Source organism: Panthera leo, chromosome B3, assembly GCF_018350215.1.
Source record: "Panthera leo isolate Ple1 chromosome B3, P.leo_Ple1_pat1.1, whole genome shotgun sequence".
Taxonomy (NCBI): Eukaryota; Metazoa; Chordata; class Mammalia; order Carnivora; family Felidae; genus Panthera; species Panthera leo.
Window position 1 is genome coordinate 58,104,862 of NC_056684.1, and position 11,530 is coordinate 58,116,391.

The following is an 11,530-nucleotide window of genomic DNA, read 5'->3' on the forward strand; positions in this document are numbered from 1 at the left end:
AGAACCGATTCTGGTCTCAGCTTTGCTAGGTGTGTCTAATTGGACAAGTTACTCTGTTTTGCTGGGATTCAGCCTGCCTATCTGCATAGTTAATAATAATAAAACAATGATTGAACGCTTAGCCCTGTACATGCCGAGCAGTGTTCTAAAGGCTTCTCAGGAGGGGCGCCTGGGTGGCCCAGTGGGTTAAGCGTCTGACTCTTGATCTCAGCTCGGGTCTTGATCTCTTGGTTTGTGAGATCAAGCCCCACTTCGGGCTCTACAATGACGGTGCAGAGCCTGCTTGGGATTCTCTCTCTCATGGCCCATACCCTGCTCATGCACACGCATGCACATTCTCTCTCTCGTTCTCTCTGAAAATAAATAAACATTAAAAAAATAATAATTGCCCAACTGGATGGACAGGTTACCTTAACTCTGACCTCATCTCTCCCAGAACTGCCTGAGGCTTACTGACATTTTTTGTCAATAAAGACCCCGAGGGGCTATGCTCTTACAGCCTCTTCTTTTATGTGTTTTGTTGTTGAGACACTAAGGAGAGGCAGTATGGTGTGATAAGGAGAAAGTTTTGATCCAACCTGTGAGGGCTCAGATTCGGCTCTATGAACTTAATAGCTGGGTGATCTTAGCCTGCACCTAGCCCTCTCAGCTGCACAAGGTAACACCCTGGATGTCACAGGTTTGCTTTAGGGGTGAACTACCACGATGTCCATGAAATGTCTAGTGTGGTGCTTGCCGCTCAATACATTGTCATCTCCTCCTCCCGCTCCCCACTCCGTGATTGAGAAATCGCAAGTGCCGCCACTGGACCTATCTACTTAGTATAATTCAGGAAGCCTCTTATACCAGGAGTAATGGAAGGATGGAAAGAAACTAACATCTGAGATTTTATGTCAAGTCATTTCAAACCTATCAGCTTATCTCACTGGGGCAGAAGTGACCCCCAAGTGTATGTTCAGGTTCTGTCAGTATGAACTAAGGTAAATTATTTGACCTCTTTGGGCTCAGTTCTTTCACCAGTAAAATGGGGGTCATAAATGTCACCTGACCCCAGGACTGTTGGGAGGATTACACGAGGGGATGCATGCCAAGTGCCTGGTGCATGCCAGGTGCTCCTGAGTGGTGGCTGCAGCTGCCATTATTCCCATTTTGGTTTCCTGAGCTTCCCTGGCCTCACTAGAAGCTTTCCTGACACCCTGAAAAGAACACCAACGTCATAACTTAAATACACAATTGAGGGGCAGGACCTGCTCCCCAAATGACTCATTCATAACCACCCCAGCACAGGTCATGCCGTCAGTGCAAAGATGACATCTTACTATGCTTGCACTTCCTTCCACCAACGTCCCGGGCTGGGGGCTGCTTCTGGCAAAGTATCCACAGGCAGAATCTGTGAGTCATGAGCAGAAGGACCTAAAAATTCTTAGGAAGATTCTTGGCTCAGTACACCCACAGCCACTAACTCAGGGCCTAAACTAGTTTTCCTCCAGAGGGAAACATAAGTAGAGATGTGTGTATACTGTCACAGTGACCGAGTGAGGGCTTAGACTATGGGGAGTTCCAATGAGCATGGTGCCCCCACCACGTGCCTGGGACAGGCACAACTAGTCCTAACACAGCATGTGTCTCCTTCTCCCTCCCCTTCACAGCAAATGTCCCCCCCCCAAAAAAAAACCTGCCAGAAACACCAAATTCACCAACTGCACCTCTATTCTCTAAACATATCACCATCTCTGTACCTGGTTCTTATTTTCACAGGTTATATCACTAGGAGAGGGAGAGGCTTCATCCCTCACCCTAAGCCCATACCACTCCTGGGGCCATCCCAACACCTACACAGACTTGAACTACTCTACTTTATAATCGCACTGGATTCATCCTCTCATTCCCCAGTGGGCTTAGTACACCCATAGGCAACCAGACTGAGTCCACTAGAATGTAAGTATCTTAAGGGCGGGGTCCGTATCCATTTTGCCCCATCCCATCCTTAGTGTCTGGCAAAATGAGCAGCACAAAGTGAGTCTCAATAGATCTTCACTGAATGAATAAAGAATGAATATATTCCGAGATTAGAGCAGGAGTGAAAGTCTCTCCCTGGTACGAAATCACTGGAGTAATAAATACATTCTACAACTGTGCTGCCCAATATGGGAGCCACTAGCTACATTTGGCCATTTAAATTTAATTACTATATTTTTTAACGTTTATTTTGAGAGAGAGAGAGTACACATGTGCGCGAGCGTGAGTGGTGGAGGGGCAGAGAGAGAGGAAGAGAGAGAATCCCAAGCAGGGTCCGCACTGTCAGCTCAGATCCAGATTTGGAGCTCAATTTCACAACCCTGGGATCATGACCTGAGCTGAAATCAAGAGTTGGACACTTAACCGACTGAGCCATCTAGGTTCCCCTAAATTTTAATTAATATTAATTAAAATTAAATAAAATTAACTCACAAAAATAAACTCAAAATGGATGAAAGACCTAAACGTGAGACAGGAAACCATCAAAACCCTAGAAGAGAAAGCAGGCAACAACCTCTTTGACCTTGGCCATGGCAATTTCTTGTTTGACACATCCCCAAAGGCAAGGGAATTAAAAGCAAAAATGAACTATTGGGACCTCATCCAGATAAAAAGCTTCTGCACTGCAAAGGAAACAATCAACAAAACTAAAAGGCAACCGATGGAATTGGAAAAGATATTTGGAAATGACATCTTAGACAAAGGGCTAGTATCCAAAATCTATAAAGAACTCACCAAACTCCACACCCAAAAAACAAATAATCCAGTGAAGAAATGGGCAGAAGACATGAATAGACCCTTTTCCAAAGAAGACATCCAGATGGCCAACCTACACCTGAAAAGATACTCAACATCACTCATCTTCAGGGAAACACAAATCACAGCCACACTGAGATACCACCTCACACCAGTCAGAGTGGCTAAAATGAACAACTCAGGAAACTACAGATGCTGGCGAGGATGTGGGGAAACGGGAACCCTCTTGCACTGTTGGTGGGAATGCAAACTGGTGCAGCCGCTCTGGAAAACAGTGTGGGGGTTCCTCAAAAAATGAAAAATAGAACTACCCTATGACCCAGCAATAGGACTAGTAGGAATTTATCCAAAGGATCCAGGAGTGCTGATTCATAGTACTTGAATGTTTATAGCAGCACTCTCAACAATAGCCAAATTATGGAAAGAGCCTAAATGTCCATCAATGGATGAATGGATAAAGAAGACGTGGTTTATATATACAAAAGAATACTATTTGGTAATGAGAAAGAATGAAATCATGCCATTTGCAGCAATGTGGATAGAACTGGAAGGTATCATGCTGAGTGAAGTAAGTCAGTCAAAGAAAGACAGGTATCATATGTTTTCATTCATATGTGGATCTTGAGAAACTGAACAGAAGACCATGGGGGAAGGGAAGGGGAAAAAATAGTTACAGAGGAGGGAGGGAGCCAAACCATAAGAGACCCTTAAATACAGAGAACAAACTGAGGGTGGGTGGGACGGTGGGGGAGAGGGGAAAATGGGTGATGGGCATTGCGGAGGGCACCTGTTGGGATGAGCACTGGGTGTTACACGTAAATGATGACCCAAGGGAATCTACCCAAAAAACCAAGAGCACACTTCATACACTGTATGTTAGCCAATTTGACAATAAATTATATATTTTTTTAATTTTTTTTAACGTTTATTTATTTTTGAGACAGAGAGAGACAGAGCATGGACGGGGGAGGGTCAGAGAGAGAGGGAGACACAGAATCCGAAACAGGCTCCAGGCTCTGAGCTGTCAGCAGAGAGCCCGATGCAGGGCTCGAACTCACGGACCGCGAGATCATGACCTGAGCCGAAGTCAGACGTCCAACCGACTGAGCCACCCAGGCGCCCCGACAATGAATTATATTTAAAAAAAATTAAATAACACTGTAAAGTTACAACTACCATATATTCCAGCCACAGCATTCCTAGATATATACCTAAGAAAAATGGAAGCATAGATCCACATAGAGATTTGTATAATGATCTTCATAGCAACTTTATGTGCATTGGCTAAAAACTGGAGAAAAGAAGCAAATGTTCATCCACAGATGAAGGGATAAAAACAAATGTGGTATATCCATACAACGAAATACTACTGAGTGACAAAAAGGAATGAACTATTGATACATACAACATGGAGGAATCTCTAAATAACTCTGCTGAGCAAATAACATAGACAAAAAATAATATTGTGTAATTCCACTTATATAAAATTCAAACTAATCTATAGTGACTGAAATACTGATTGAAAGCAGATCAGTGGTTTCTGGGTGGGAAGAGGGAAGGGCGAGAGAGAAGGATTACAAAGGCACATGAGGAAACCCTGGGCTGAGAGATAGGCTCCCTGTCTCAGCTGTGGTGATTGTTGCACAGGTGTATACACATACCAAATATTATTCGGTTGTACTTTTTAAACATGTGCAGAGGACATTGCTTGTCAATTATATCTCAATTAAAATTGAGTGTTAAAAAAACTTCAATAGAACTAAAATTCAGTTCCTAAGTCGCTCTGGCCATATTTCAAGCACTCAATAGCTTTATGTGGCTTATGGCTACCTCACTGGACAGCAAAGAGACAGAACTTTCCATGCAGAAAGTCTGTTGCACGGCGCTGCTCTGGAATAAGAAAATCGGATGCGCGGGGGCCTCAGAAGCCATCTGCACCACCCGCCACCAGACCATAAAGCTGCTGCAAAATTCCTGGACTGTTCCTGTGGCCTCACAAGTACACAGGGCTCGCCCTGCAACGTGCTTAGCCCCAGGGCGGTTCTCACCAAGCTCTTCATTCCATCCACTGTGCTCCACCAGCCTCCTGGCCTTCACCTTCCCTCCCCTGGGATGCCTTCTCTTTCACCCCTTTGCCCTCAGTGAATACCTCACATCTCTCTCCTGAGAAACAAAGTAAGCCTCCTTTTGGATCCTGGCCCCAAGTCTGGCTGCTGCCCTCCTTCCCTCCCTCGCAAGCAAAATCAGGCAAGTGTGGGGAGTCTGTCCCCGCTTCTTCTCCTCCTTTTTGCCCAAACTTATTAGACTTTGGATTTTACTGCCCCCTCTTGACCAAATCTCTCCCCCAAGGTCACCAGTGCTCTTTCAAGTGACATCACCACTGAACATATTTCAGCCTTTTAAGTTACTAGGTTTCAAGCTTTCTCTTTATTTTCAATACGTAAACCGGCATATGCTTCAAACATTAAAGCCAGATAGAAAGACACACGGCAAACATCTGTCTCCCCCCAATCAGTAACCACCTGTTTTAGCTCCTTGGGTGTCTTCTTTCAGAACTTACTCCCCGATTTGTCTCCCCACCCTGCAGAGCACACATAGTGCTCTCTGTTCACTGATTTGTCAGGCCGGCAAGCCTAGCACTCCCTCAGGCTTTTGTTTAGCTGACTCTTCACTGAATGGGCAAGGGTTTTTCTTAAGGCTTTATTTTTTCCTAGAGCAGTTTTACATTCACAGCAAAAGATTTTCCATCTTCCCTAATGCAAATTAAACTGAGGTGAAGTTTTTTCTTCCTAGTGGGTAAAATCTGAACGACTTGGAAGACTGGGGTTTTTTGTTTTGTTTTGTTTTGTTTTAGTTTTAGTTTTCAGGCTTCCACCATACCTTGGCCTTTCTCCATCTCTCTTCCTCCTCCAAGAGTCTAAGAATAAGAAGTTGACCATTTGTCATAAATTCACTGTCCATTGGATATCCTTTTTTATTAAGTGCCTCTTTACAAGACTCTTGCTCCTTTTTCTATTGCATTCTTTTTTTTTTTCCGAGAGAGAGAGAGAGAGAGAGAGAGAGAGAGAGAGACCATGAACGCTAGAAGGTAGAGGGGCAGAGGGAGACAGAATCTTAAGCAGGTTCCATGCTCAGCGCTGAGCCAGACACAGGGCTTGATCCCACAACCTTGGGATCATGACCAGAGCAGAAATCAGAGTCAGAGGCTCAACTCACTGAGCACCCAGGCTCCCCTCTATTTATTGCATTCTTTACGTTAACTTTTAAGAGTTCTTTATGGATTCTGACACAAACGCTTTGTTGGTTACATGTGTTGTTGCACACACCTTTTCCATCTTTAACTTTCTTTTTTTTTTTTTTTTTTTAAATTTTTTTTTCAACGTTTTTTTATTTATTTTTGGGACAGAGAGAGACAGAGCATGAACGGGGGAGGGGCAGAGAGAGAGGGAGACACAGAATCGGAAACAGGCTCCAGGCTCCGAGCCATCAGCCCAGAGCCCGACGCGGGGCTCGAACTCACGGACCGCGAGATCGTGACCTGGCTGAAGTCGGACGCTTAACCAACTGCGCCACCCAGGCGCCCCATCCATCTTTAACTTTCAAATCAACTCATTTTCACCTGTACACACCAGAGGCTCAAGGCAAATTCAATTTTGTCATACTCAGAAGTGACCAGCAGATGGCGCCCGAGTCTCACACCCGAGCCTTCCGCTGACTGCCTGAATTTCAGCTAAATCTCCCCAAATTGCATTTTACAAGTAAGCAATATTAAAGAGAGAGAAATGAAAGAGAAAATTTAAACCACTATACAGCTACACATAATACAGATGGAACTTAGTTTCTTGGAGGAGACAACACACTAATCTTTTTTGCTCAGAAAAAAGGAGTAGAAAAGGTCTTTACCACCAGGCAGAAAGGCAGGGGTGGGGCTGTCCTCAGGCAGGCGGGCACCAAGCAGAATCCATGGAAACACCCTCTGAGAGTAACCTGCAGGCAGATAAAAAAGAGAGAATAAGTACCAGCACAGGGTCTGAAATGACAGCAGAACAGGGATTTGTCAGGGGGTTATAGGTGTTTTTCCACCTCCTCTTCATTATTCCTTTTTGTTTTGTCTTTTATTAGTTATAGTTTATGATTGCTTAAAACTGACTTGGTGGGTCTCAGAAACCTCGAGGGAAACCAGCCCACCCGCTGTGATGGAAATGGTGTCTAAGAGTGAACATGTTTGAACCCTGAGGCCCCGTTGGTGATGAGCAGCTTGCCCACTCTGCCCTTCTTTGTCCCTCCATTCAGAATGGATGCTCCCTTCGAGCTGGACCCTCACTCAGTATTGGACAGACCTTCATCCTCCTTCTCCTCCCCAGCCCTGCTCCCCACTGAACGAATGAGAATGAATGAATGAGCGAATGACAAGGTCCCAGCCTTCCTGATCTTAGAAATCAGAGCACATAAACCCCACGCCCAAAGGAAGACCCAAGGGAGAATGCAGAAGCCCTACAAGTAGAGGCAGCTCATCTGAGAGGGAGCTAGGAGGAAGCCTGGTGTGATAGGTTGCCTTGTGATGGGCTATGGTTATGGACAAGGGGAAGGCACCTTCAGTTGAGGGACAGACGTGAACCAGGGCCTGAGGCATATTTGGGATGTGGTGGGAAGGTGACCTCTTTCCTCCAGCCCTCACAATGGTCATTGACAGGAACACAGGAGCATCAAGCCAGAGACCCAACTCATTTCCTGGGATAGCCAAGACAAAGTTTTCGCCACTGTGTGTCACCACCTTTGACATCGCCAAGACCTAGTGCAAACTCTGGCACATTCAGAATGTGTCAAATAGACTCATCAGTGCTTTTCATTCTCAATGAGCCTGGGTTGAGTTGCAGCCCTGAAGCTCTCCTCTATCCCTTGTTTGTTCACACCCAGCACTATCCCAATTGCATCGTAGCCCAGAGTAAAGAAATAGAGGCTCTGTTCTCTTTTGTTTACGTCATTGCTCAGAAAGCAGGCTTGCCCAATCATCCCCAGTGTGGAAGTTCCAACCCTCACAAGATTTCACACATTCAAAGGAGAAGGGCATGGCACCACTCAAACTTCCTGGCTCCAGGCTGCCAGGGTAGGTGTCCAGAGGCTGGGACCTGGGCAGACACAGGGCCCAGGGATCCAGGCCAGGAAAGCACAAGTCTGCAGGCAGGAGGGGTGCCCAGGGCCGGGCTCTGCTCCTGTGAGTCTTACTGTAAACAGGGACGCTGAGGCTCACTGCCCACCTCCTGCCATCCAGACTGACATTGCCCACAGCCTGGACAGGGGAAGGATGCCAGAGGAGATCCACATCCATGGAAATGTCATCCCCTAGAATTTGGGGTTTGGAGTCTCCCCCTTTTCTCATGGCCCTGGTGGCACTTAGTGGTTGCTGGAGCCAATCTGTACTACTTGCAAAGCTTATTGTTAAACCTTCAAGAATTTGGCAAAGTGGTTGTTAGACATTATTTTATTATCTTTTTTAAGTTTGTTTATTTGAAAGAGGGCGGTGGGGGGGTGCCTGGGTGGCTCAGTCGGTTGAGCGTCCGACTTCGGCTCAGGTCATGATCTCACGGTCCGTGGGTTCGAGCCCCGCGTCGGGCTCTGTGCTGACAGCTCAGAGCCTGGAGCCTGTTTCAGATTCTGTGTCTCCCTCTCTCTCTGTTCCTCCCTCACTCATACTCCGTCTCTCTCTCAAAAATAAAATAAAAGATTTTTTTAAAAATTTAAGGAGAGAGAGAGAGAACGAGCAGGGGATGGGCAAAGAGAGGGGAACAGAGGATCCGAAGCGGGCTCTGTGCTGACAGCAGAGAGCTGGACATGGGGCTCGAACTCACAAACAGTCAGATGCTGAGCCGAAGTCAGATGCTGAAACAACTGAGCCACCCAGGCACCCCTAAACAGCCATTATTTTAAAAGTTACATTATAAATGCTTACAAGAAAGTAAGTTATACTCTTAAAAAGCAATAAATACTCAAACCTCATCACTTCCTAATTAATTTGCCACCCTTTGTGATCACACACTCTTGAAGCTGTCTACATCTACTGTGTCTGTCCAGCGGGAATGTTACATGAGAGTGTGTTACTTACACGTCTCGTCCCAAGTCTGCATTCGGTGACGTCATGTTGGTAGCTTGAAATTGGTCACAGCGGGAATATTGACACCACAGGAATCAATAGATTCTATCAACCAAGGGCTTTTTGCCCCAAGCGCCTGTCACACATTTGCTGGCTCACCGCTGCACTTGGCCTCCAGCCTGTGGAAGCTGGATATGCAACGGCCCGGCAGGCGGCCAGCCCTGGGACTTCCTTCCCTCGCTGCAGCCAGCTCAGGACCTTCCTCTCAGCCAGACCAGAGGGAGGAGAGGGAAGGGGAGGAAGGAGAAGGAAAGTAGTAAACACCTTTGGCTCCTCGACCAGGGACCAGGACGCAGCAGAGAAGGGCCTGGCTTCCTCCCGGGTGAGCAGGACTAACTCAGGAACTCACGAGTGTGAGGAGGGTAAGGAGGGGAACGGGCAGGAAGGAAACATGTGACTGAGTTGAAGTGAAAGAGCTCCACCTGCCGGGGCTGCACCCTGTGGAGCTGGGGTCTCTGGAAGGCCCTGCTGCACTGGCACCTCTCCCCAGCTGTAACGATGGGGTAATAATCACGAGGAGGGTGGTGGAGCCCTGAGGAAGTCACAGGACTCCCAGTGCTGGCCCTTCTCCATCCCCAACTCACACCTCTGCCCCCTCCTTAAAATTCCCTTTCTCTGGGGCATCGCAGCCCCCCTCCACTTTCTGCCACCGACTCACCCTACATCCTCCCCCTCACACCTAAGGTTTCCAGAACCTGCCATTGCTGGAGACACCCCAACTTCTGCCTTGAACCGGATGTCCCACAGGCACCCAAACTCATCACGGACTCCTCCAAACCTGCCGCTCCCCACAGACTCCCATCCCGGGGAGAGGCACGTTGGGCGCTGGCTGCCAAACCTAGGAGGCCTCCTTTGCTCAGCAGTCCTCATGACTCAGGGGGGCTCTCCCTGCATCTCCCCCGCCACGTCCCTCTTCCTTCCCCAACCCACCTCCCAGGCCTCAGACCACTGCTCCCCAAACTTACGGGACTTCTTCTTTGTGCCCCATGTTTTAAAAGATGCTAGGACATCGCATTTATTAAATAGTAATATCAGCCACCCTTAAAGTTGTGCATACAATTTCCAGTCACAACTTCATCCATTAAACACCTACTGAGCAGTTACTGCGTACTGGGTGCTGTGCCAGCCAGGCACGAGGGATGCCACCATGAATAGGGCCAGGCCCTGGCCCTCCAGGGTTCATGGCCTACTGAGGGGAGAGTCACAGAAGGAGATCATAAATTGTAACGATGCCTTGGGGTAAGGCCAGCAATGGGATGTGCACACAGTCCTACAGCACCTCAGTCTCCTTTGCTCCTCATGTGCATGTCCCTTTAAACTCTCAGTTTAACTCTTTAACTCTCCGGAAGTTGTATGCAGTCCCCTCACCAACACAGCCATGGCTGGAGATTAGGTCACCAGACTCCGCCACTTGGACTCTCTGTCCCCAGCCATTCTCCAGACCAGAGCCAAAAAGGGATTCCCAGAGTACAAAGCTGACTGATTCCCCTATTAAAAACCTTCAGTGGCTCCCTACTGCCACTAGGATAACATCCAAACTCACGAGCACAGCTTCACAACCCTTTCTGATTGAACTCACGTTAACATGAGAATTCTTTCCCTTTAACTTGTTCACTTAATACCAGTTTAACTGAACACTTGCTATGTGCTGGGCACGGGAATCCCGCAGACAATATTAACGCACACCATTCTCTCTCCTGGAGCTTGTGGTCTAGCAGGGGATACAGATATTAAAGAGACTTATACAGATCATTGAATTGTAACAAGTGCAGGAAAAGGAACATTTCCTTGTCAACGGTCTGCTCCAACCACGGTCAGCATCTCTGGTGCCTGCCTCCTGACCCCGCCTAGGCTGTTCCCTCTCCTGAAATGCCTCTCTCCTTCAGTTGGCCAAATCTCTCCAGCTGTCCAGGTCTCGGTCCAGGGTCCTCCCCTGGTGGGGAGTCTTCCCTGAACCTCCTAGGTGGTTTCATGAGATCCTGCCCTCAACTCCGCGAGAATGCAGCATACAGACCGGCATGGGATTCAGCACTGTAAACGCTCAGTAAACGCTTGCTGCGTGAATGACTGCCGGGTCCTCTTTAAAAAAGTGGATTTGGGGCGCCTGGGTGGCTCAGTTGGTTGAGCGGCCGACTTCGGCTCAGGTCATGATCTCATGGTCCGTGAGTTCGAGCCCCGCGTCGGGCTCTGTGCTGACAGCTCAGCGCCTGGAGCCTGTTTCGGATTCTGTGTCTCTCTCTCTCTCTCTGACCCTCCCCCGTTCATGCTTTGTCTCTCTCTGTCCCAAAAATAAATAAACGTTAAAAAAAAAAAATTTTTTTTTAAAAGTGGATTTAAAAAAAAAAATCCATCCACTTACAAAAGTCTGTGTGTTTTAAAAACTTCATCATGAAATTTACCTCGATATCTACCATACATTCAGAAAATGCCCGGGAGGCCCGAGCCCGTGTGGCATGGCAGCCAAGGGGAGGCAGCCCGCTGCCCAGCCCCACGCTGTCCATGCAGGGCCTTCATCTTTCCTCGGGCTCCTGGCCCAGGGGTCCCGCTGACCTTCCACTATCACCCAGCACCCCAGCCCCTGGAGCCCTGTATCTGCTCCTGGGC

General features: G+C 47.6%; 1 protein-coding gene across 6 annotated transcripts in view; it reads right to left on the bottom strand.

The window, feature by feature from the left end:
* BLOC1S6 (biogenesis of lysosomal organelles complex 1 subunit 6) overlaps positions 1–11,044 on the bottom strand; it is a 136,370-nt gene extending 125,326 nt beyond the window's left edge. For 2 of the 6 annotated variants that reach the window (XR_006203593.1, XR_006203592.1), the window contains exons 1-2: positions 8,879–11,035; positions 6,679–6,762 (exon numbers count right to left, since the gene is read on the bottom strand). The gene's annotated coding sequence lies outside the window, so the exon portion shown is untranslated. Of the gene's footprint in view, positions 1–6,678; positions 6,763–8,878 lie in introns of all 6 variants that reach the window. The other 4 variants (XR_006203588.1, XR_006203590.1, XR_006203589.1 and 1 more) reach the window with 4 other exon arrangements.
* Between the last annotated feature and the right edge of the window lie 486 nt (positions 11,045–11,530).